Source organism: Pseudorasbora parva, chromosome 15, assembly GCF_024679245.1.
Source record: "Pseudorasbora parva isolate DD20220531a chromosome 15, ASM2467924v1, whole genome shotgun sequence".
NCBI classification, from domain to species: Eukaryota; Metazoa; Chordata; class Actinopteri; order Cypriniformes; family Gobionidae; genus Pseudorasbora; species Pseudorasbora parva.
Genome location: NC_090186.1, coordinates 36,294,412 through 36,322,241, shown reverse-complemented (window position 1 = coordinate 36,322,241; position 27,830 = coordinate 36,294,412). Strand labels below are relative to the sequence as shown.

The 27,830-nt window shown below is 37.9% G+C and overlaps 1 long non-coding RNA gene across 4 annotated transcripts in view; it reads left to right on the top strand.

The window, feature by feature from the left end:
• The window catches only part of LOC137041533 (uncharacterized), a 102,174-nt gene that overhangs the window by 61,370 nt on the left and 12,974 nt on the right, over nucleotides 1–27,830 (top strand). For 2 of the 4 annotated variants that reach the window (XR_010898117.1, XR_010898116.1), the window contains exons 2-4: nucleotides 3,856–4,017; nucleotides 23,249–23,398; nucleotides 26,096–26,197. This is a non-coding gene — a long non-coding RNA (uncharacterized lncRNA). Of the gene's footprint in view, nucleotides 1–3,855; nucleotides 4,018–20,338; nucleotides 20,668–23,248; nucleotides 23,399–26,095; nucleotides 26,198–27,830 lie in introns of those variants that run through there. The other 2 variants (XR_010898118.1, XR_010898115.1) reach the window with 1 other exon arrangement.

The window sequence follows — 27,830 nt, the reverse complement described above, 5'->3', positions numbered from 1 at the left end:
ATAAAAACCATTTCGCCTATGGAATGCCCCCACATTTCACAAAAACAAATATGTGTGTGTGTGTTCAAGTTTATTAGACCATCAGAGTGAGGACAAAGACAGTAAAGTGAGGATACTTTGGCCGGTCCTCACTTTCTGAGACACCTTTAAAGGCCACTTAAAAGTTGAAGACTTGGTTTATGGATAAGGTAATAGGTTAAAGGTAGGGTAAGGGTTCGGGTTAGGTACTTAGTATCTTGCAGAAGGTCTGGACTCTATATCAGCTTTCACTGGTCAAGGTCCGCCCAAGAGGAAGTTTGACTGACATGTAACGCAACCAATAACAGTTTGTTTGTTCCAGGTGAACTGTTGAAGAATTCAACACATACGTCTCGCGGATATCCTGTAGAATTCAACCAATCATGATGACGATTTGGACGTTTGATGGGGTATTTCTGTGTCAAAAATACTCCTTCGGGTTTCTCACAAGTTTCGGAGAGTTTTTTTTTGAGTATGGCTCGGCTTGACGTTAGTAGAGCGGAAGGTCCTTGTATAGGCCGTACGGGCTCTTCTCACGGTAGGGTGCGCGCGCGTGACTAGAGCGAGAGTGGAAATGCACGCCCATAAACACTCGGCTGCAGATCCAGTTGTCGTTATAGTCCGCGCCACGTTACACTTTATTCCTATGGGTGACATCAAGCGACTTCAACACTTCAGCACAGCATTCCGGGAAGGCAGCGCTGTATTTGAACCGATTTGAACGCAGAAATGACAGGAAGCTTCACAACATTGCGGACAGGGGCGTGGGACTGGGGGGATAAAGGGTACTGAGTAACCAGGGCCCAAGGCAGGGAAGTCCGTTTTCTATACATACACATACATGGTACGGGGGCCCAGCAAGATGGTTTGTACCCAGGGCCCAAAATTTGGTGTTACGCCCCTGATTGCGGATCTCCACGGTCACTGCTGTCACAGGACTTCACCAAATCATACCAAAGAACTGTGTTTTTGACAGAGCGGTCCCAGCGATAAAGGTTCGGTCCTGCTTTGGAAGCAGTCGATGAGTAAAACTGCTTCAAATGTTTATGCTGTTGGCTATCGTCACGGATATTACAGGAGAGGGGGACTTATGAGGACATTACCCATGTCCCCACTTATCAAATTGCTTATAAATCATTCAGGATGAGTTTTTTTGGGGGGGAAAGTAAAAATTCTGAATGTTTCCTGTGATGGGTAGGTTTAGGGGCAGGGGCAGTGTAGGGGGATAGAATGTACAGTTTGTCCATTATGCCTATGGAAATTCCCCACAATTCACAAACATTTTTTTTTAATATGAATATGTACATTATGTAAAAATATGTACATCAGGTACTCAAATTCTCTCCTGCATAACCAGGCAGCAGTATTTATAACTTCCATAAACATGGAACATTCATACAATTTCAACTGTATAGCACTAGCCTCTGAAACAATAAAAAGACTATATCAACAGTCTATAATGCCCTGAAACCCAATTTTGAGAGGGATTATGGGAGTCAGTCTATCATGAAAGCTCATTGGCTGGGACGGACCAACCCTCCTTAGCCCTCAGTGCCCTGGCCAAGACATAGTGCCTCCATGTAACTCATTCACACTGGACCTGGGAGAGTTTCAAAGAATAGAAGTCAAGAACAAAGTTGAATGGGAGGAAGTCAATCTAGATAGTGAGAATCCCAGATGGTCAAATCAGACAAATTGAAGGTAATTCCAACGTACGTAATGGCTCCTCATAAGATGCCTGATGGAGATAGAAGGTGTGCAAACATGGGAATTGCTGCTGCTTCAGGGATATTTTTAAACTTTTTTCTTTTAACGAAGAGTACTTAATTTTATATATCATGTTTAAAAAATAGCACTGTAGCAACATAAAGACAATTTGAACGTGAGATAATTTCTATGATCAGAATGGAATGTACTTCATATTTGTTACTTTCTGTATTTGCTGAATTAATGAGGCTTGGGAAGTGAACAATGTGTATCCGTGGGAAACAGGAGTATGTGTGTGTGTGTGTGTGTATGTGTGTGTGTGCACGCATGTGCAAGTGTGCTTTAATGTATCTGAACGTGGCTGTAATCTACAAAGGGAAGATGTGTGTTTGTGTGTGTGTGTGTTAAATACATGTGTGTCGGCCTCTAGAGACATGCTGTTGTTCCTCCTGCTGAAGGAGTTGTGAACGCGGTGGGAAGGTCACCTGATCAGCGCCCTGGGGGCGACCCCGGTAGGCCGCCACTGCAGCGTGTCCGGGAGGATCGAATGCAAGTGACAGGCGTGGGCTCCCATCACAAAAAGCTCTCTGTGGTTGTAGCACAGGGGCCGAGAAAGTCAGCGATGCTCCTCTCCCTCCCTGGCCAAAGAGCCATGAGAACAACCCTGAGAGAGGGTGGAGGAGAGAGTTCTGGAGGAAAGCCATTACTTCTCCCTTTGCACACTGCATCGGATGTTCAATTCATTTCAGTGAATCGATTCTTTCGAGCAGTTTGTTTCAATGAAAAAATTCAAAGGAATCATTTCAGTGGTTCTTAAATCAATAAAAGAACATATGCATTTACAGTCTTTCAGAAAATGCTACAACTGTCCCGCCCTAAACATATTTTCATTATGGTTTCTTTCATACATTATTTCTTCCATTCCAACAGTCAAATCCTTGGGTCACTTCACATGCTTACTTGTCCGTTCTCTGCTCTTTTTGGGAGTTTATTGGGAGGAAAAAGTTGTACTTAATAGTTAGTTAATACTTAAACTAAAATGCGACCAACTGCTCTCATGAACGAATCATTCAGACCAAATATGCAAACCGATTCAACTGATTCATTTAAATGATTTACGCAAATGAACAATTAATTTGCGAACTGGACGTTACTACAGCTTTCTCTTCCTTCCCGTCGCCAGACACACTTAACCCTGTAGTTGGCCTGCCTCTTTTCTCTCTTTCTCTCCATCTCTCGTTATTTCTCTCTAGCCACTCACAGCTCAAGTCCCACTCGTCTCATGTCTCTCCATCCTCTGTTCACCTTTCCCATCTCTCCCACTTTCAAACTTATTTTCACGCAGTTCAGAGATGAGACGAGTACAAGCTCTGAGGGAGGTCTGCGGAGTGCGTACGTGCCGAGGAGTGTTTTTGGGGGAGGTGGTTGGAGAGATTAAAGAAAGGGAGAGCTGTGTGTGAGACTCAGAAAGAGAGAGGTTTTGTCTGTGCACACAGAGAGTCGTGTGTGAAACAGGAGCATTTGTGTGTGCGAGAGGAGGACTTCACAGAGATAGTGAGTGTCTGAACATCAGAGACCAAGACATTAGAGTGTTTGACCACTGTGTGTGTGTGTGTGTGTGTGTGTGTGTGTGTGTGTGTGTGTGTGTGTGTGTGTGTGTGTGTGTGTGTGTGTGTGTGTGTGTGTGTGTGTGTGTGTGTGTAAAGATTGTAAGTGTTAAAGTGTTGAGGGAAGTATCAAAGCAAAAATGAGTAGAAAAAAACATATACAGTGGGGCAAAAAAGTATTTAATCAGCCACCGATTGTGCAAGACAAGTCCTCCCACTCAAAAAGATGAGAGAGGCCTGTAATTATTTATTTTTTTGAGAGACAGAATGTGAAAAAAATCCAGAAAATCACACTGCCTGATTTGTTAAGAATTCGTGTTAAACAATGAAATGATGGTGGAAAATAATTATTTGGTCACCTACAAAAAAAAAAAGCAAGATTTCTGGCTCTCACAGACCTCTAACTTCTTCTTTAAGAAGCTCCTCTGTCCTCCATTAGTTACCTGTATTAATGCCACCTGTTTGTTTGTTTGTTTGTTTGTTTGTTTGTTTGTTTGTTTGTTTGTTTTCTTTATTTACGTAGCACACCACACAGGGTGAACTTATCAGTATAAAAGACACCTGTCCACAACCTCAAACAGTCAGACTCCAAACATCACTATGGCTAAGAACAAAGAGCTGTCAAAGGACTCCAGGAACAAAATTGTAGACCTGCACCAGGCTGGGAAGACTAAATCTGCAATAGGTAAGCAGCTTGGTGTGAAGAAATCAACTGTGGGAGCAATTATTAGAAAATGGAAGACATACAACACCACTGATCTCCCTCAATCCGGGGCTCCGTTTAGTATTGCCCTTCAGAAGCAACAGAAGATCGTTACATGTTTCCTGGAAGAAAAATTAAGCACAAGTTACAAAGTTTTCACCTCCTCTGAGTTTTGTCTGATCTCTTTTTTAGTTAAAATATATTGATTTTAATATATTGTAAAATATTGTTCATAATGATAGCAAAGCTGAATTTTCAGGATCATTACTCCAGTCTTTAGCATCCTTCAAAAATCATTCTAATATACTGATTTGCTGCTCAAGAAACATTACTTATTTCAAACTAGCATGTTACTATCAATGTTAAGCTGTTAGCTGTGCTGCTTAATAATTTTATATATATATATATATATATATATATATATATATATATATATATATATATATATTAGGGGTGTAACGGTTCACAAAATTCACGGTTCGGTTCGATACGATACACTGGTGTCACGGTTCGGTTCGGTACGGTTCGGTATGTTTTAGATACAGCAAAAAGAAAAAATTGGCAGAAATTACCTTTTTTTATTATTATTTTATTAAAACTAACAAAGTATGATTTTTTTGTTGCTGTATGATTTTACCCATCTTCTATGTAGTTACAGGAATAAGACATTAGCTCTTTACATTAGCGTGTGCTGTGCATGTTGCGTTGCGTGTGCGTTGCAGGAGCCCCACACCCTGTAGTGCTTTACATATGCTGCGTTTGCAGTCCGCAACTGATCCGCTGTTGCATATCACAAACACAGCATTTATTCATTATTTTTTATTTAAAATCCAAAAGTTTTTACTGAACATGCCTCGTCAGAATTCCAATTTTCTTTGTTTACTCTTTAATAGAAGTCAGGTTACGGAGCCTACTACATTTAAACAACATTTTATTAAATTCATTTATTCATATATACTTTAGATTTAGCTCACACAAGTGGCAAAACATTTAAACATAGTTTATAGCCTTAAATCACAAACATTTTAAATTAGAAACTTACAATAGTCTATTCAAAAACAGCCGACTCTAGTCTTTACTTTCGTTTTTACACCCTTTTAAAAGAAATCCTGCAGGTCAAAAAGAACTTTGCTTTTCACCTCTAAGAAAGTACGAGTGCTATCCATTATGGCACATTTTTTTAACCTAAATGCCAGGTAAGGTGTCGTTTTGTTGCTTTACTTTAAAAAAAGCCATGTGTTGACTTTGAAACAAGAGTATATTTTAAATGAGATGCATCTGTGGTGAAATTACCAGATTTTCGCGTCAGCACGTTTATTTTAATGCGAACAATGTTCTACCACTTTAATGCAGCAACGCAGCGCAGCGCAGGAAAAAATAGACTCGGTACGAAAACGATCCGTGCACTGCTGCAGACGCAACGCACCTGGAACTGACTGACGGACAGCATCCGCGTGCAGTGTAGCTGTCATCCGTTAACATGGGGACGGAAAAAAATACGCACCGCACACGCACTGCAGACGGAGTATGTGTGAAACGGGCGTTAGGTCTCATATCCGCGGCTATAAATGGACCACTCGCCGCGGTGATGTCTTTTGCCATTTGAATAAGTTGGAAATGTCTGTCTAAATGCTGCGGGGATAGTTTGTGGGATAGTTTGTGGCTGTTTCTCCTTTTTATCGTCTTGTTGTCGGCGTAAAGACAACAAGATCGTCTTGTTGTCGGCTTTGATTGACATGACATGAATTATTCCCGCTGCTGTACCATCAGCAAATGCGACATACCGTTGTTTTTTAATCCATCAATCTTGCCAACACCATCATAGCTTACCAAGAATCCAAAGTTCACCCAAACACCAGACCTGTTGGTTATTGGAGCATCTTCTATTTCTGGTTTGTTAAACCCAATAGCCATTTTGCCACGAGCATTCAGCGCGTAGCCTACTGAGTAAGCGAGCACCTGACTGAGCAGCCTAAAACATATTTGGTGTTTTTTTTTTCTTTCACTTCGACGGCGGTGTCAGGGGCATTGGCTGTTATGTCGTTTTGGTTATTGGGCTACCTTGTTGAACGCATATTATTATATTTCACACACTTTTTTATTTTCCAAATCTAATTAATTAGTCCAAGAACCGTTCGGTACATAATGCGTACCGCGTACCGAACCGAAAGCCTCGTACCGAACGGTTCAATACGAATACGCGTATCGTTACACCCCTAATATATATATATATATATATATATATATATATATATATATATATATATATATATATATATATATATATATATATATATATATATATATATATTGTATATTAGAATGATTTCTGAAGGATGCTAAAGACTTTTATACATATATATATATATATATATATATATATATATATATATATATATATATATATATATATATATATATATATATATATATATATATATATATATATAGTTTAAAGGGTTACTTCACCACTTTTTCATATTAAACTATGTTATTCCCTTAACTAAAACGAGTTGATACATACCTCTCTCGTCTCACTGCGTGCACTTAATCTCTCTGACGTGCGGTGACGATCTGATAGCATTTAGCTTAGCCCTCTAAGCCCAGTTCATTCACTATGGTACCAAACAGAGATCAAGTTAGAAGTACCAAACACCTCCATCTTTTCCCTATTTAAATAGAGTTACACGAATAGTTGAACGATCAAGTATGGTGACAAAATAAAACGTGGACTTCTCTAATCGGATTAAAAAGGAGAACTATAATGTATGGCGGATTAGCACTTCTGAGAGTACTTCGGCTCGGCGCAGTAAAAAGTCCCGGCCGAAACATCTTCCCTCACATCTCCCCCTCACTCTCTCATTTCTGTCAATAGGGACATAGACATCATATAGATAGACGCCCTATCGAGCGCTACTGCCTATTGGCACGGTCGAGCCGTGGAGCCGCCATCTTGAACCGGTCGCCAGCTCCACTCAGTGTAACTTGTTTGCCAGGTGCAGTGAGCTGTCAGCGCATTTAATTAATTACATCTCACTGAATACCTAACCGATTTTAACGCGGGGTTTTTTGCTGTAACGGTCATTAATGTAGCTATGATACAGGACACATGGTTCAGCGTATTTTAATATTCTTAAGCCATATTCGGATGGTAATTGTTTCTCGTGGGGTCGTAAGGTATTTTTCGGATGCATTTTAAAGATCTAAAGCTTACACTTTTATTACTAAAATGCTGGAAAGTATTTACAAGAATAATCTTTCATCACCGCTTAAAAGAGAAAGAGGAAAAAAAACACAAACATTTGAAATGAGCCGTTATTTCCGCTCATTTTTAAAATTACTTTTATTTTAAACAAGACATTTAAATAAAATAATAATGTCTTATTATTAAATATGATTTTTTAAATTCTTTTTATTCCAAGCATATGACATTTTTACAGCAGACAATCATTTGAATTACCGCGTGAGCAGTGGAGGATCACTCGCTCCTCCACCGGGAATAAATCGCCATCCGAATAGACTAGTAGTTTTATCACTGAGGTGGCATGCAAATGTATTTTACAGATGTCCACATGAGAAACAATTACCGTCCGAATAGGGCTATAGTGGGCTTAACAGTTACATAATATTCTGATATAAGATATAAAGTGTCCAGACGTCCAATATCAAAATATGTGATATAGGATATACGGGGATTTATAAAACCACACAATATATATATGATAAAGAAGCAGAAACAGAGAGTTGAAGTAAAATAAGATATTTTAATAAGTTGAAACAATTTATAATGATTTGTGACACTGATTGTTCTGTTCGCCTTCATCTGCAACACAACGACAGTTATTATGCCCGGTCAGCAATGCATGTATTAACTTCAGATTGGATTGTGTTGGTACTAATAGGCACATAATGTTACCAAAAGCTAAAAGTAAGTTTTGTGCATCTAACAAGTGCTTTCTAACATCTTTTTGATCTGAATAGTAACTTAAGTTATGTGGAAAACACTTGAGTTGAGGGTGATACATAGCTTAGCTAACATTAGCTAGCTACGATTTCAGTACAGTACTATCAAAGATCCTTGCTCCTTCTCAATTATCTGGATTTAAGGACAAAATACAACCAATAGTACGATGGCAAAGTTAAATCTTACATGTGAAAAGTAATCCCGCGAGCCCTACCTGCGATAGTTCGCCGATTAGAACAGGAAAATGCTGCACAGTGCTCTGGCATCTTAACCAGGGGCGTAGCACCAAATTTTGGGCCCTGGGTACAAACCATCTTGCTGGGCCCCCGTACCATGTGTATGTATAGAAAACTGACTTCTAAGGCCCCCCACCCCCCCCCCCCCTGCCTCGGGCCCTGGTTACTCAGTACCCTTTATCCCCCCAGTCCCACGCCCCTGATCTTAACTGCTGCTATGCAACGAAACTAGGAGTACGACCGGTTCAAAATGGCCGCCGCAAATCTCGGCGCCCAGCAGCCAATAGGGCGTCTACCTATATGATGTCTATGAATAGGGAGATGTGAGGGAAGATGTTTCGGCCGGGACTTTTTACTGCGCTGAGCCGAAGTACTCTCAGAAGTGCTATTCCGCCATACATTATAGTTCTCCTTTTTAATCCGATTAGAAACGCGTCACGTTTTATTTTGTCACCATACTTGATCGTTCAACTACTCGTGTAACTCTATTTAAATAGGGGAAACGTGGAGGTGTTTGGTACTTCTTGATCTCTGTTTGGTACCATAGTGAATGAACTGGGCTTAGTGGGCTAAGCTAAATGCTATCAGATCATCACTGCGTGTCAGAGCGATTAAGTGCACGCAGTGAGATGAGAGAGGTATGTGTCAACTCGTTTTAGTTAAGGGAATAACATAGTTTAATATGAAAAAGTGGTGAAGTAACCCTTTTAAGTTTAGATTGAAATATACTGTATATTTTTTTTTTAAATAAATACAAATAAATAAATAAATAAAAATATATATATATAATTTTATTTATTTAAAAAAAACAGTAAATTTCAATCTAAACTTTTGAAAAAATATATACTTTGAATTATATGTATTATCTGTATAATTATCTTTATTAAAAATGGATAAAAAATAGAATCGAAAGATAGATAGTCTTTTATGTTTCACATGTAGCAAATATATCCATAAAGAGTTCACAAATAACAGCAAAATATCCACTGTGATATTTCTGGCATAAACCATATGCTATCTTCCATTTGGCTTTCCAAACAACCTCTCTTGTGATGATTTTCATTAGGCGAAAAAAAAAAAGAGTTTGACTAACCTCCCACCACTTTCCTCCTGGTTTGTAAAATGAATAACTCTCTTTCATAAGATCACATACAATTATCCCTGGTTCTCCAGAGGAGTTGACACAAAGCCACAAAGCTTTCTCAGTGTTTGTGTTGTGTGCAATTAAGTAATCTTTAAAATAATCTGGAGATGAGTAAATATAATATTAAACAAATTACATTTATAAAATAAGTAAAACATTATATATATATATATATATATATATATATATATATATATATATATATATATATATATATATATATATATTATTTGTATTTTTAGAAATATATATATATACTTTTAATATTACATAATATTTATATAATGTTTACATATATTTATATAAAAATTTGATACAAAAAAATTATCTTTTATAGGACACAAAAATTTCGATTGTGTTTTTTGTTCTTGGTATCTATATACCTTTATTTTACTTATTTTATAGATGTTATTTGTTTACCACATGCAGATGGTTGCTCTGACCATCAAATATCCGATGAAGATGAATAGCAGCGCATCTCTCTGGCATACTGTCAATATATTTCTCCTGAGAACTTCAACACTAATGTTATCCCATGCCAAAAGCTTTTCTTTGAATGTACAATTGATAGATCTGTCCAGTTTATATTCCAACTCACCCCAAAATGTGTTCGATGGGGTTGAGGTCGCGACTTCAACGGGGCCAGTCCATAATTTTCAATGTTAGAAGAACATTTCGGGTCTTTGACCTCTTGGAAAATAACTCCAAGACCAATAAGACGAGACGACTCCCAGATGCCAAGTGTTGTAATAATTTTGGCCACCACTGTTTTTAACATAAAATATACTTTAAGGACACAAAAATCTAAGACTGTGCGACCCTTTTTGTATTTTATTTTACGTTTTTAATGTAATTTTTTTCATGCAGTGTTTGGCTGTGTGTAAAGAAAAGGTAATATTTAGCACGACAGTGAGTTTTTTTGGTGATATTTATTGTATTTTTGTTTTCCTAATTTCAATGTTTTACATATATATAATTTCCATTGTTCAAAGTCCTCAGTTGGGTGAAGGTGCAGTCATAATTGTTTGACAGTTCACAATCAGACACACCTTTTTCATTTGAAGTGCTTCTAAACATTTGCCATATTGTTGTTAGAATGCATTTCATAAAGTTCAAGCATCCGAACACTCCAAATGCATCGAATAACTAAGATATATCATATCTGCATCAGATGTGCATGAGATTCCAGCTGGTAAGTGCTACTGTGTATGGAATCAGAGTCATTTGTTCGTTGTCTCCCACCCCAGCCAAAATCTGCAGCACTCCAGTATTATTTCATCTGGTGAACCTGCAAGGGAAAAGACCCAGCCCTTCTCTGATAAGAGATAAGTGACAGACAGAAATGTGTAGACGGTAGATTAATCTGGGAATTTTTTTTAAACTCACTCAATGCCCAGCAACCAGACACATTGGCTTGTAATATCAGAGCTCTTAAGACCGATCAGGAAATGACTGCTGTGGTTGTTATGCTTGCTACTTGTCAAGGGCCTATTATCCCAGCACGAACATTTAGTCTTATTAGTAACCCAACGTATGTTTGAGGACAAGGGGCTACTCCCAATGGGGTGCCTGGTCAGAAAATACAGCGTGTTCAGTAACTCAATCACTCAACACATTCAACTTGACCAAAAAAAATCTGATTGCTAAGGGGGGAACATTGAGGACCTGTGCCAATTCACTTGCGCCGAGACATGGGAAAATGGTTGGAGTAGTTGGCCACTGTCTGAATCATCATAGTATGGCACATTCAGTATCCCACAGACCAATGGCAGGATGGTAATTCAATTAAGGCATGAAGCCTGTCTCCCATACAGAGATTCACTATTGTTCGGAAAGATGAAAGACGCCAATATCCGCCACTTCTCATGCTTCCTATTTTAGAAGTGATGGGAATCAGAGAGATGTGACATTTATGAAGGTCTCCTTTCATAGAAGATGCTTTCCCAGACCCAGAAACTTTGACTGGCAGATGTTCTGCACGTCTATCCATTAACCTTATCGTTCTTCTGTAGACCATCAATTCAAAGCTTCGCAATGCTTATTTTGTTTTGATCTTGTTGTTCTTTGAGAAGGATTGAATTGGGAGGAATGCAATAAAGCTATATGTTTCCATCCACCTTTTCAATGCACATTTTGGAATATCCTAATATGGATATATTTTTTTCATCCAATAAGAAGATGGACAAACTTTGATGGACACACATTTACCTCTGACCATCAAATAACTGATGAAGTTATAGTAAATATCTGGCATAGTGTCAAAAATATTTCTCCTGAGAACTTCAACACTAATGTTATCCCATGCCAAAGGCTTTCCTTTGAATGTACAATAGATAGATCTGTCCAGTTTATTTTCCAACTCACCCCAAAATGTGTTCGATGGGGTTGAGGTCGCGACTTTGTCAATCATTTTCAATGTTCCAGCAGATTCTTTCTGTCGCAGGTAGTTCCGGCAATAGTTAGAAGAACATTTTGGGTCTTTGTCCTCTTGGAAAATAAATCCAGGTCCAATAAGACGACTCCCAGATGCCAAGTGTTGTAATAATTTTCAGTGGGGTGCCTGGTCAACATTCCCTTTGCAATGCTTACTTTGTTTTGATCTTGTTGTTCTTTGAGAAGGATTGAATTGGAAGGAATGCAATAAAGCTATATGTTTCCATCCACCTTTTCAATGCACATTTTGGGATATCCTAATATGGATATTTGGGATATCAGGGATATATTTTTTCATCTAATAAGAAGCTGGACTTACTTTGATGGATACACATTTACCTCTGACCATCAAATATCTGAGGAAGTTATAGTAAATATCTGGCAGAGTGTCAATATATTTCTCCTGAGAACTTCAACACTAATGTTATCCCATGCCAAAGGCTTTACTTTGAATGTACAATTGATAGATCTGTCCAGTTTATTTTCCAATTCACCCCAAAATGTGTTCCATGGGGTTGAGGTACTGACAAACTTTGATGGACACACATAAATCCCTCAATGCACAACAAAAACAAAAATTTGACTTTTCTTCAGCAGATGATTGGAGAACTGGACTGGCCAGCGGACCAATTGCATTGCACATCTCAAATGTTGGTTCAATCATTCTGAAATAAGTCAAAGTCTGTTATCTCACTATTAGTGTCACTATTATTTGTGTCAAGTCAAGCTCAAATTGCACTCGTTTTGAGCATCTTGTGATCTGAATCTGTCAAAGCAACAAAAACCTCATCATAATTTTAAACAAAAACGTTTCCCCCCTTGAGTTAACATCTGCAGCCAACTCTTTGAAAAGTGTGCACCACTGCCTGTGACAGTAGACTGGTTTGACAGCACCGCGCATGGGTGAGGAGAGGGCTAGCTGCAGGTGGCACTACGCATTGCCAGAATCAATTTCGCTGTCATTGCGGAGCAGTTTGAGTACGGAAGGATGCCAAATTGGCAGAGTCAGAGCTCTCCGCGAAGGAAGCTCTGGTGCGGGCAGGACCCCAGTTCAAAGCAGAGGTGTCCTGAAGGCCTCACACTAGCTTTCTCAGCTCTGGTCGCTTGCCCCCACAGGTACTTAATTCAGTGAGCTTTGCAACCTGCCAAGATCGGATGTTTTGTCTCTGGTTGGGCACTTGGCTTACATTTATAGGGAAGGCATGTCATAAAAGCATGTCACACTCACCACTCCTCATGGCTTTTAAGGTGATGTGTAGGCAGAAGAAGTGTAACTTGTTAAAGTTGCTCACTCTTTTCATCTGTGGTTTGGAAAAATAAACTCAGCTGCATTCTTGTTTAGCTTGAGCACAGTTCAGAGCTGGAAAGTTGTCGATAATTACAGATGTAAGGCACTGAACAGCACAAATATGTTTTTGCTTCCATAGGATTGATGATTTGTGTTATTTTAGAATATAAACTATAGCTCTCTCTCTCTCTCTCACACACACACACACACACACGTTTGTTTTTGTGACATATGGGGACATTACATAGGTGTAATTGTTTTTATACTGTCCAAACCATATTTTCTATCCCCTACACTGCCCCCGCCCCTAAACCTACCCATCACAGGAAACATTCTGCATTTTTACTTTCTAAAGAAACATCATCCTGTATGATTTATAAGCATTTTGAAAAGTGAGGACATGGCCAATGTCCTCATAAGTCACCCTCTCCTTGTAATACCTATGTCATACCTATGTCATTATACACATTTGTGTCCTCATGTGTCACAAAAACATGCCCCCCCACACACACACACATGGCCTAAAAAAAAAAGTCATAAGTCAAACGATATTTGTGGCAATAGCCAACAGTACATTATAAAAGTCAAAATTATCATTTATTAATTAGGTAATTGAGTAAATTGAGTATTGTTTTGCAACTATATATATTTCATATTACAGTATAAGTATAGTTTGTTATACATTTTATGAAAAATATATCAGTTTATTTTTTTATTTTTTTATAACGTGTCTTTTTTATAAATGTTATTTTTTTGATTATTTAAATTTGTATGTAATTTTTATATACAATTTAGGTCACAATTCTCACTATAACTAACTATTAACTATGACTTATGCCTCAATATCACCTATTACTGCTTATTAATAGTTAATAATGTAGTTGTTAAATTGGTCGGAGTAAGAGATTTAGAATAAGGTCATGCAGAATAAGGATTTTCATTTTTAAAAATAAATAGGCAATAACTTTATAAATACCAATAAACAGCCAATATCCTACATGCTTGCTTATAAGCAGCTAGTTAATAGAGAGAATTGGACCCTAAACTAAAGTGTTACCAATTTTTTTTATAATAAAAATAAAAATGACTGTTAAAAAAAAGAAAAGAAAAAGATTGCTAATTTATCGTGACGATTAGAGAATGATTTTCATGTTTTCTTACTTTGTTAAAAATATTTTATCGATTGATGCAATATTGAATAATTCAATAAGTACTGTGACAAAAGTGAAATATGCAGTGCAACATCATCACTGCAGTCTCGTTCGGGAACTGTGTGTGAAAACAATCCTAACGGATATCTGTTTTTAAACGAGCCTGTTGATGGAGGAGGAGACGATGAGATCAACACGTAATTATAATCAGCATTAGCTCGCTCCTCTGCTGCCGGCCAGCCTAATTGTGTTGTGTTGGACGTGCCGCCTTGCGCTTTTCCAACAAGCACTAACAATCCCGTTACCACAGAAACACAGACACTGCAGATGCCATGGGGCTTCCTCAAAGTCCTCGTTCCCACTGTTAAATATTAAACAGGTGGTGGGAGCATATGCTCACCTGCTCCCCGGTCATGTGATCATTAGTGATGTGGTCTAACCAGCAGAGTGGCAGGGGGCTTTGTGGTTAGGGCAGTTTACATTAAGCAAGCCTTGCGGTTAAAAAATTATTTATTTAAAATGAGTTCATGTGCAGGTGGTTTAAACATGCAGATAATAGAATTTACAAATTGTTCTTAGACTTTTTTGTTTTGCATTCTCGGTTCTGTCCATTTTAGTATATAAAACATATTCTTTAATAATAAACTGCAATTTTTTTTAATTTAACTCTTTTATTTAGCTCTTTTTGCTCTTTCACTAAATCCATGAATTGTGCTTATATTACACATCTTTTCAAGAAATTATACTAAAATAATGTACTGTTGTAAGGTAATGTTCATAGTTTAATTTAAGCGAAAAATGCTACAGTAAAAATAAAAAAAATAAAAAGTTATTTTCAAACTATTTTCCAAAAGTTTTCCAAGGCAATAATTATACTATAAAACACAGTAAACTGTATGGTTTTAGAAAGTAAAAAGTAAGAATAACTAAGAAAGGATTGAAGTTTCTGCAAGACATAACATTTAATAATATTGTTATTATACATTTTATTTTTGTACATTAAGATGTTATTAATGTTGTTTAGTTTATGTTTATAGCAATATTGTCTTTTATCTAGTTTTTTTGTGGATAACACTCATCATTAATAATACATTTTTATTGTGTGGCCTTCTATTTTACTACTTATTGTGTTAATTCATATATTTTAGGGTGCAAAGTAAATAGCAGTCATTGAAGCAGATGGACTGGCTATATTAACTTTATATCAGTTAATGGTATATGTGTTGTCAATAAAAAATGTATTTATTTATTTTTTATATTTTTTTACTGTACATTTAGCAGGATTTTTGTGCTGTCTGGGAAATCTTTTAGCTCTTGCAGTAAAATGGTTATTGTTAAACGACTAATAAGTCATCACAGACCCACCGCAAGCATCCTCTTTCATGGAACGCATAATTACATTCTTAGCCTCCACACAATTCTCGCGGTCATTTGAGCGGCGAACTCCCTCGGCTTATTCTCGTGCGTCATTGAGACGCTCTAATTTCCACTGTCACACTCTCACGCGCTAATTAAAGTATAATTTAAGGATGCTAATTTCAAAAGAAACTCAATAAACATTCTGCGAAAATATATCTGCACTAAAATTGATTGATGGTGTTGCTCGTTCGTCGTCTCCATATCTATGGCTTGTTTACGAACCGGAGGAAAAGAAATAGAGATCAGCTAAGCCCTCTCATTGACTTGTCCAGGCTTTTTTCTTTAAGATTCTCTTTGATTAGTGTGGCGGTGGTCCCGGTATATCGCTCAGCGAGTCTTTGAAACTCGGTTCAACATACAAAGGCCATTTTATTTAGGATGCTACATGCATTTGCATTAGCACAATCGAAGCAATTTAGAAGTCACGAGAGCCACTGTCTATATTCTGATTGAGCTGAACCCTGTGTGATGGAGCCAGACCCCCAGCACAAATGGAAACTGTACCAAGAATTAAACATGAGGATGAATCAGCTGATCCAACCTCAAGGTCTTTCCCACACCCCCTGCGTTCCTCACAGGAATGTGCAAGAGCTAAGACTCTGCATCCTGCACCCCACTGCTTGCATCTCTGGAACGTGTGGGGTTGCGGAGCCACAATGCATGCTCTGACACGCTGAGGTCACGCAAATAAAGGGCCGAGTCGTGTAAGTAGCTGGTTGATTTTGCATAATTGCGCACTGCGCTGACGGGCTTGGCCCATTGTGCCCGCAAACGAACCACCCTCTCTCATTCTATAAGTGGGCCAGGGTTTTGTACATGCCTGAATGACAGCGATGTAGTCCATGAACTCATATAATCGAGCTTTTCTTCATCAAACGTGACCGAATTACACACTTCTGTCATGCACTGTCAATAAGATTTAGGTTTATATGGCCGATTTAAATATGGAAATGGCGAGCAGCTAGCCAAAAGCCCTATTGCGATGGTAATTTGTAATGAATAATTCTGATTTCATTATAATAACAAATCACTGGCTTGTGAAACCATTCCTGCACTGGCACCGCTGTCTGCATCTCTTTAATGCCATACTGTATAACCAAGTCTGACAGATCATATTTAGCATTTTTAACTCTGCAGACTACAGAGCTTAAACCCACAAAACATTTTTTTTTCCTTTTCAAAATGCTTTGCCAGTTGGTTCCCATTGTGCTGTATGATCCTGTCTGCTGATTGACAGACAATGCATTTATAAAAATGCATTTTTATAAAAAGTTATATTCTTCAACAGTTTCCCAGTGCTGTATGTTCTTGATTCCATGCAATACCACAAAATAACACGGAACTCATGGTGACTAATCTACACAAATACAATATTCCATTATTCACAATTACCTAATTAGAGGTTTATGGCACACTAATGTCTTTGGAAACACTGGTTACAGCCATACCTATGGGACCTGAGAGCTTGTTTGTCTCTCACCGCTCTCTCGCTTTATAAATAGATCCAAACAATGGCTCAAAAAAACCATTGTCTACTCAGTAGACCGCAAAAGTGTCACAAGCCAGAGAGTGAAAATGACAATGGAGAGTGCCAGAGGAAGAAGGGTCTGGCTCTGAAAAGCTTGTGTTCAGCAGAAAACAGACATTGTGTTGAAGGACATTGATACTGACATTAATACACTGATCTCTTTGGAAAGCCGACCACAATTAATGAGCGAACTATAGTTCTTGTTAAAACACAATTACGTCGCGCTGTTTTTCCCCGTCAGTAAATGTTGACCATCCAAACATTAAAAATCATACCGTGACATTTCTGTGACTGATAAGGTTCGCGATTCAACATGAAGTAGCTTTAGGCATCAAAGTTAAATGTAAAACAAAAAGACAGTAGTTACGTTCCACAAATGTTTTCAGTGCGAATTGATATTACATTTATTTGGTGATATATATATATATATATATAGTTGTCTGGCCATCACCAGACCAAGCTCAATTTAAAATTGAACATCTGGGTTGTCTGCTCTGTATTTTCTACTGCACAAGAGGTGTGATAAACGAGCATTATTTGAATGACTCTGTACGCAATTGGATATAAGTAATGGAAATAGTCCTTCAACCAATCAGACCAGAAGAAGCGTGACCAACAGGCAACGACCCATTGCTTCTCTATCCGTCATCATGTTAAACCCGCCAATAGCGTGCCAGGTGGATAATCCAGTCTGTGATTGGTTCCTGCAAAAGAGTAACAGAAGCAGTAGAAATTAATGCAACTCAGTTTCCAGACTGAGTTGCAGGGCGAAATCAAATCACTGGCAGATCAGGCTGGGTTTATCTAGTCTAGTCTATATATTGCTGTCTGACAAAATAAAAGTTTGTGTTTACAAAATGTGTATGCACTGTGTATACTTATTATGTATATAAATACACACTCATGTATATATTTAAAAAAATATATATATATATATATATATATATATATATATATATATATATATATATATATATATATATATATATAGCTGCCTGAAGGCCTTGTGGTCGATACTGTTGGCGACGCGACCAGGTGTTGAAGGTAGTAGTCGAGAGTGTCTCCTCAGCCATAACAAAGAGAAAGCACCAAAGTACATGTCGTTCATAAAGGCAGGAGAGAAGCCCAAACTACAGCTGCTGGCACAGGACCGGCAGTTGATGGTCGATCTAGGCACACATCCCAGTGACTTCTTTGCAACCTGACATCATCATTCTGTCAGAGGCCACAAAACAACTTGCCCTGATAGAATTGACTTTGACCTGGGAAGACCACCTGGAAGAAACATTTGAGAGGAAGAATACTAAATTCCAGGAACTTGTGGAAGAATGCCAGAGGCAGAGTTGCAAAAACATACTGCCACCCGGTAGAAGAAGGATGCAGAAGTTTTGCTGGATGTGCTCTTTAGAGCCTACACCCGGCTGGGCATGAGTGGGCCATTAAAGAAAACAGCCATCAGGGCTGAAGAAGCAGAGAGAGTTGGATAAAGAATAGAGTGGCTGTGGATACAAATCTGCGGCCTAATGCTGCTGGGACACAAGTTGGGGCTTGATCAATGACGGCTGGGTCGCCTGGACAAGGGTGTATGTTGTGAGACCCAAAACACCCGATGAACCAAGGATACATCACTGATGATGCATTCCCAGCGCATCCGTAGGATGTAATATATCTCATATATATATATCTCATATATATATATATATATATATATATATATATATATATATATATATATATTATATATATATATATATATATATATATATATATATTACCAAAAAGGGTTGACATTTTTGAGTCAATAAAATGTGTTTATATTATATTAGATTAATTAAGAAATAGTTTTTAATTTATTAACTTGACACAATCACAAATCAGTAAAAATCCCAGCCCTTGATTAAAAATAAAACAGCTCATATACATTTTATTGGGCCTTGATAATCATGCAGGATTTGAATGTTTTGAGGACTTTCAATTACCATTTATTTATTATTAATAATAATAATTCAAGAGTTGCAGGTGCTATATTGTGGCCTATAAGTGCCACTAAAATAAACTTGAAAAGTACTTGAAACAGACTGAGCAAACTGACTTGTTCCTAATTGCTTTTTTAGTACCCCAGGGGCCTATTTAAAAAGCCAGTGCTCTAACTGACCATTGATGACCAATGAGGTATGAAGCCAAACAACCGGCAACCCTCCATTTGGAAGAGAGCACTAACATGCAGCATGCAGAACTGCAGGCCTACTCATACGGTCATTTCCATGTGATCATGCAGTGCTTTGCTAACACTAAACCAGTCACTTGTTTTCTGTCAGACAGGCTGTTTCGAATGCTGAGCATTGACTCAAGGCCACACACACACTCTGCCCTCTGTTGATGCTTCATGAGTCAACATGCAGGACTCATGAGAAAGAGTGTCTCAAAGACTTTATTTAGACCCTTGAAGAATGTCAGCCTCCCTCCCAGTCAATGCCACAAGTCTTTCTCCACATCCAGTATTCCCAAGGTGAATGTAATGCTTTGTGGAGTGTTGGAGAGGACAAGAGGGATGGTTTCCAACACTGCCTGCCTTACAGGAAATTCTTGAAAATGTGAAGTAAAAAGACATTACCCCATCCCATACAAATGTTAAAGGTAATATTATGATTATTTTATTTTTTACGTTTTCAAGCAAGCCCAGATGGGAATTCTGTTGTAATTTTAGGAAATATGTTGAAATCTGCAGAAAGGATTTAAACAGTATAATGTTTAAAAAAGTAGAGTTGAGAATACTACATTAATATTAAAACAAAAATTAAATTAAATTAAGTCAACGTGAATTGTCGTTTATTCTCTGCAATGTGGTTGCATCATAGACCGTAAAAAATTTTTGTGGTTGCATGCTCAACGAGAAATGTAGGGCAGGACTTTTTTAATGATTGAAAATTCATAAACATTTTCCAATAGCCAGTATGGACCCTAAGTGACATTAGCGAAAAGGAACTGTTTCAGACGAACAAGCCTAATAATAATATACAATATTTGTTCTATCTTTGAATATGATTTATGTTGTAAAGGAGCCACCGTTGACTCATCAATGACATCATCACTCATCAATTAGCTCAGGGTCGACGGTCTACACACGTGCTTCCCGCGGGGCTGTCGGCGGCAGCTGACTTTCTCACAGGCTGCATGTCATTACGGAGCTATGCGTAACACAAACAATTCCTCGCTCCCAGAGTGTTTATCTCGTGGCACAGAGCACGGTGTGCCCACACATCAAAGTCGGAGGGAACAGACGCTGCTCAGCGGCAGCAGCTGCGCTCGAATCCTGTCCACACCCTTCCTGTTTGCTGCGGTCTACCTTGGGGCTGTTATTTTCCCAACAGAGCGACGATAACCCCCCTCTGCCTCACTCCCTTCACCGGCTTTAACACCACCACCGACCGCTGCATCCTCGGACACCGCAGCAACAGCCAGCTGCTCGGTCGGTCAGGCCTCTCTCAGCGGGCCCTGTTTTCATATTTACCAAAGATAAAGTGTAACGCCGTATTTTTATTGCGGCATAGAAGCTGTAAACTTTTCAGACTGAAAGAGACAACAGCTTTTTCACAGAAATTATGCTGTAAAATTAAATGTTTTAAATATGAAACGTTAAATAGCTTATAGAAGGAAATATGAAATTATTCGATTTACAAGATTGAATTGGATTTACAATTTGTATAAGATAGAGAGAGTGCGTGTATGTGTACACATACACACACTTATACATAGCCTACATGTATATAGGCCTATATAATACCCTATACATTATATTTTTTGATTATTTATTGCAATATGAAAACTGGGCAACACTTTTACTTATAATTAAAGTCCTTATAATGCATTATACAAGTATTTATAATGCAGTAATTATGCCTTGTAATGCACCTTATACTGCATTGTATAATCTCATGAACAATTGTAACCATAGTTATAATACATTATAAAACTTATCTGAACACCTTTAGAAAGTATAATGCAGTAAAACACATGCCAAACAACCAAATTCAGAATCTGCAAATATAATGCATTTTAACCCTGGTTACAATTATTTATGAAACATATAATGTACAATATAAATCCTATAAAACCTTTATAATGCATTATACAGAAGGGCTTAAAGTAAAGTGTTACCATAAACTTATATAATATTTATAATGTAGAAGTTATATAACAGTTATAATATAGCCTGTATATATTCCTTTTAAAATTTGAGAAATTGTTAGCCATGCTATCAATGCCAATATTATGGTTTTGATTCCCAGAAAATGAATAAAAATGTATATTGTGAATGTCATGTATAAGTGACTGCTAAATGTAAAAATGCATCTGTATAGGCCTTAGTGCTGCAACGACGCGTCGACGTCATCGATGACGTCGACTACGGAAATACGTCGACGTTCGTGAAATGCGTCGACGCGTCGTGTCAGACGTTCATCTTGCGTAATGTTGGCTTCTGCTCCTGGTTCTATCACAAAAACCTAGACCGCGAATATCAAAAGTATGGGAATACTTTAAACAGAGGCCAAACAGTGTTTCCCACACATAGACTAATTTGTGGCGGACTGCCACATAATCAATAACGGCCGCCACATTCGTCATTCATTCTTTTTTACGCTATTTAAAAGACGCACGCATATTCGTTTAGCTGCATTTCCTTAAGTTCTCTCTCCGCCCTTTTGCGCGTCTCTTACTCACTCACACACACGCGTTGCATTCGACCGTAAAACAAGTTTTATTGCATTTTGGCGCATTTAGTATGACATAGCTTTTAAAACCAGAGCAGTTGAATAACAGAGTTGCGACACGCCTTCATCACGCGGCAGCGCGCGGTCACGGCGCTCATATAATTCTAAACAAACCAGCACGGTGTCAATCAATACAGACCAGTGTTTCCCAACCGGGATCCCGAGCAAAAGTTGCGGGGACGCACTTACACTTCGGTTCATCTCGCATCTGATGACGCATCTTTAATATGGGTTGTAACTTGAAAATAATGCTGTATGTATGTTTCTGTCGAAGGATACACGTGCGGACTCCTCAGGTATGCACTACAACAACAGAGATAATAAAAGAAAAACGTGGGCAAAACGGTCTCTCTTTGTAAACTTTATAAAACGCATGCGAGTGCTGCTGTACGTCCGAATATGAGCAGTCATTTTCACCGTCATCACCCCCCGTGTAGCCAGGAGACTCGAATGAGAAGATCTGTCTTTGTGCACTCGTCCCAAAGCGCGCAAATATTGAGTCTTTCAAATCCTGTGCTTAAACGGACAAACTCACAAAAAGTATGTCAAAATGTCATAGCCTACTCTATGCCTTAAGTGAACTTTATACAGAAAATACGACTATCCGTGGGTCTTAAAGGGGCAGTAGCATTCACTGCTGTCTGTTTAATGTCAAACAAAAGATAAAGACATCACTCACTGCTCCTGACTGAAAAGCTTTTGTAAGTTTAATAAGGATTATTTTTTAAATTTTAAACAGTTAAATGTGTGGTTATTTTACTTTTGATTACTTCATTCCATTTCTCTACTTACTAATGTTAGACCTACCTGAAAAGCATTGTTTATTTTATTCTCATCTTTGCTCAATAGTATTTATTTGTGCTGCGGCTTCTATTTAAGTTATCTGTTCTTATTTTCTTTATTTTCATTTGACAGTAGTCCTTTTCCCCCTGAACATAGCAAATGTACTGTACTGTACTGTACTGAACTGTACTGAAACGTGAACCTAAAACTGTGATACAAAGCGAACTGTGAGCAGTCTGTACTGTTACACCTCTAGCGTAACTTATGTGAGGGGGTGCCACAGAATTTTGAAACATTTCAAAGGGTAAAAAAATAAATCGTTAGATTAGTCGACTAATCGAAAAAATAATCGTTAGATTAGTCGACAGAAAAAATAATCGTTAGTTGCAGCTCTAATAGGCCTGTAATTTTAAAATAAGAAGCAAAATACCTGTTAAGTGAAGACTGTCCCTAGAAGATCAGTGCTCATTATCTGTCACCATCTCAAACCCACAGCATTCTCCAGCTCTGGGTCAAGACCCTCATAACGCCGTTTCCTCAGTCAGGATGGGTCATGCAGATTTCTCTGTGAGAGAGAGGCCGATTGAGTCTCCAGCTGCCATCACACAAAAACATCTTCACAGGCGTACGGCAGCAGCAACCATGGTGAGCTACATCAAACGGCTGCTCAGACACCCCATAGACTTTCAACTTCAGAGCCATATCTAGACTTTTCTTTTGACCCCCTCTGTCTCATAGACCACCACGCAGGGTCAGAGAGCAATGCTACACTGTCCTAGTGACTTTTGTGCCAGTTTCTCAGTAGTGTGTTGGCAAACATGTCAATGTTCCATTAAATGGCATTACCGGTACGTATTTTTGATAAATTAAAAAGGCTACAAATAAATTTAAATGATGTAGTTTTCTGCCTGTAAATCAATAATTAATTTAAGAATTAAGGAATACAGACATTTCTGCTAAATTCATATGCGTGTTTAAAAAAATTATATTTATTGATGTGCGTTTCATGAGAAAAACAGACAAAACACTATGCACCTTTCAAAAGTTTGGGGACAGGACTAATTTTGTTTTCATTTTTTTTGAAAGATGTCTCTTATACTCACCCCAGCTGCATTTATTTGATTTTTTTAAAAAAGTAAAAGCTGTATTATTGTGGAAATATTATTACAGTTTAAAATAACTTTGAATGTGTTTTCAAATGTAATTTATTCATGTGATGGTAAAGCTGAATTTTCAGTATCATTACTCCAGTCTTAAGTGTCGCATGATCCCATGTGACATAAAACCCCAGTTTCACAGATAAGACTTAAGCTAGTACCAGACTAAAATGCATGTTTCAACTGAAAGCAACATCCACTGGCTTATCTTAAAATATTTCAGTGTCATTGTTTTGTCTTAAGAAGCACACCACCAGTAAAGTTTTTTCTAAGGCACCTTTATAAAAGCTACTTAAAGCTGCAGTGTGTAATATTTATGATATCTGTTGACGTAAATGCAATATAACATACATAACTATGTTTTCAGCAGTGTATTAAATATCTTGCATAATGAACCGTTATGTTTTTCACACCTTAGAATGAGCCATTTCTATCTACATACACTGAGGGTCTTCTTACAATCATTATTTTTTGCACGGCCATATTTCTGCAGTATCCCTAAACAGAAAAACTGCTCTACACAGCGCTAGATAATCTCTGCCGTCTCAGAAAACGACATCTTTGTCCTGTGTCAGCCACCATGAATTTTAAAGGGAGGAGGTGGGTGGTTGCAATTTGAAACCTCACCACTAGATGCTGCTAAAACTTACACAGTGCTACTTTAAATGTCCTAATTGAACAAGGGCCTAATCCTGGCTTAATCTAAACCCTGTCTGTGAAACACGACCCAAAAATATTTATTTAAAAATATTTAAAGAGAATGCACCTTTAATTAGTAAAGGCCTTGTGAACATAATCAACACAATTGGCACAAATATAGTGTTTTGGATGGATGCTTTTTGCAGATAGTTAATACTCCTTCCGGTTTCTCACAAGTTTCGGAAAGTTTTTTTCGAGTATGGGTCTGTGTGACATCAAATGGGGCGGAAAATGCGCGTGCGACCAGAGCAAGAGAGCAAATGCACGCCCATAAACACTGCACTCACTGCCGTCACAGGACTTCACCAAATCAACGTCACCAAAGAAGTGTGTTTTTGACGGAGCGATCCCAGCGATAAAGTTTCACGGTCCTGCTTTGGAAGCAGGCGGTGAGTAAAACTGCTTCAAATGTCTACGTTGTTGGCTATCATCGCGTAAGTAAACATCAGTAAACACGATCATGTGTAGTTAATTTATCAAGCATGTGATGTATGGTGTGTTTAAATACATTTGTTTAGCTGACCACTATAGGTGTCAGTTTGTTTATTGTAAAACAACCCCAAACAAACCTAGGGGACGCTCACACAACGCGTGCTTCTTCATTCAAATGCGCTACTCCATTGTTTTTCTATGTGTCGTTATACACTAGTCTGACGTGCAAAACCGTTTTGCTTGCTACTGCTAAGGTTTAGTCGCATGTAATAGTCCATAAACCCAATAATGTCCTCATAAACTGCGGGTAAACAAACGCAAATGTTGACAAGCCATTAAATACAGTACATACCACAGAGACGGACGTCCTGCTGTTGTTGCTTCTCCTGGTCAATTTATTTCAGCCTCCGGATCCGATTCTGGATCATATATGTATTAGTTGAATCTGATTGATAGCCATGGTGTTACGTTACACTAAAGAAACTAAGGTGAGAACTTCATACCAGAGAAATGTGAATTTATTAAACATAAAATAAACATAATCCACGAGGGGGCAAAACAACTGGTTCAAAAACATAATGAACTCAAAACATACCAACACAGGGATCCGGGAAACATAGACAGAACAACGATCCGACAAAGACTGACAAACACAAGGAGCTTATAAAGGGAAGAAATCAAGAGGGAACAGGTGGAAGAATTCAAAAACTAATCAGAAAACAAGGGGGAGAGATAAGACAATGACAGGAGCACATGCTTGACATAACAAAACACACATGTGCACACATGGTTTGTTAGGGTAACGTTTTCTTTTCCACGCTTGAGGATGTCACAGCTTTCAGACGCTCTCATGCAATAGCTGCACGCACTCGTGATTCTTTAGCTCAGCCTATCTTTTTTTTATAAATATAATAAAACTAAAGACTTTTCGGAGATATGAAGGATGCAATTCTACTCTATAGGTACTCAAGATTGACATGAGATTGACTGAAACTGAGTGTTTCACCCTCCCTTTAACTGTTTAAAGATGTGTCATTTTTCCCTTCTCCTGCAGTTTATCTTCTGGCAAACGGGATGGCAAGCCAATCAGCTAATGTATTTCTTGGGCACCAGTGAGATGGGCTAATGGAACAGAAGGCACATATAGACAACTTTGGTATGTCATTTATTTTTGTTTGGCTTAAAGTTTCAGCATCTTTTTAATCATTTAAATATTCATGTTAATTCAGTACATTCCTTGATGAAATACATTTCTAGTGTGCTCCGAGTGTAGTTTATTTTTTATTTAAGCCGTAAATAATATTTGCAATTTTTTTAATCAGATGTGTCCCATACCAGAGATGTGACATCACAGAAACTCTCTCATGTCTTGTTTTATAGTCTATAATTCACACATGAAAGACCTGACCAGCACCTGTCATGCATAACAACACAAGCTTTAATTATCACTGATATTTCATTAGATTAGCAGAAGCGTCTCTTACATGTTTTACAACCTTTATATCCTGCTAGTTTAGCTACTGAGGGGTTTTTGGGTGTTCTGTAGAGAAGTATATTAATGTTTGAGTACAACAGGACATATCAGCCTGTCCGGATGTGAGTTTTCAGAGGTCTGGAAGCATCCAGTATAATCCAAAGTAAACATTCAGGCTCAAGGCGAGAGAGACTCTTGTGATAGAAGCAGCTCAGACAGTGAGAGCATGTCAAGGGTTTGCTTCCCCTTCTTTTCTCTGTCATTTATCATATCCGATTCACAAAGAAATGTCAGGGGTCGCAGGGATTCCCTAAACTTCCCTCAAACATTGTCTCAAACCTGTGGCATATACAAGATTTTATATTAGGTATAGGGCTAATGACTGAAATAATAGTCTGTTCAATATACAAAGATATTGTATGATTGATTGCTTTTATGATGCTTTTATAGTTATTGGTTCTTGAGAGTCATATGAACTGTTATTATATGGAAAATATCTATCTTACAAAAAAACAATATGGGGTTTGGAATGACATAAGGGTATCCTTTTAAGATCAAATGAAGAGCATTGTGAAATATTGTTCCAAATTAAAATAGATGTTTTAATAATAATAATAATAATAATAATAGTAAAAATAATATGTTTTATTTATATAATGCTTTTCCCAAGCTCAAGGTCGCTGTACAAGAAAATACATACATATACATAGTATCAAGGAAAATCAATGTAGAACATAGACATACAAATATACAGAAAAAAGAAAAAAAAACCTAGGCAGAGGATGGTTGGAAATACTGTAAGAAAAGATATGTTCTTAGTTGAGATTTGAAAGAGAATAGTAGCAGTGTCTCGCAGAGATAGAGGAAGGGAATTCCAGAGTTTCTGAGCCACAGCTCTGAATGATCTACCACCCATAGTAGAAAGACAGAACGAGGTATAAGCAGTCTTAAATCAGATGACCAGAGAGAACGAGCAGGAGAATAATAGTGCAAAAGTTCAGATAAATAATTGGGAGCAAGTCCATGTAGACATTTAAAAAAATTACAGAAACAGGTGTACACTCTGGCTATTACACACAAAGGGACATGCCACAGCACACAAACATTTTTAAATATTAAAACTAAAAGGATTTCTCTCTGGAGAAGTGTTTATTCTTTCTGTTTGCAAATTCTGCCATGTAAATAGTGAATCTGCCATGGTGCAAGCGCAACTGGATTTTAAAGGGAATGAGAGATGATACTGTATTGGTTTACTGCTCAAAACACACTCATGACTCATTAAGAGACTAGGTACAACCCTTTTGGACCTGGCACG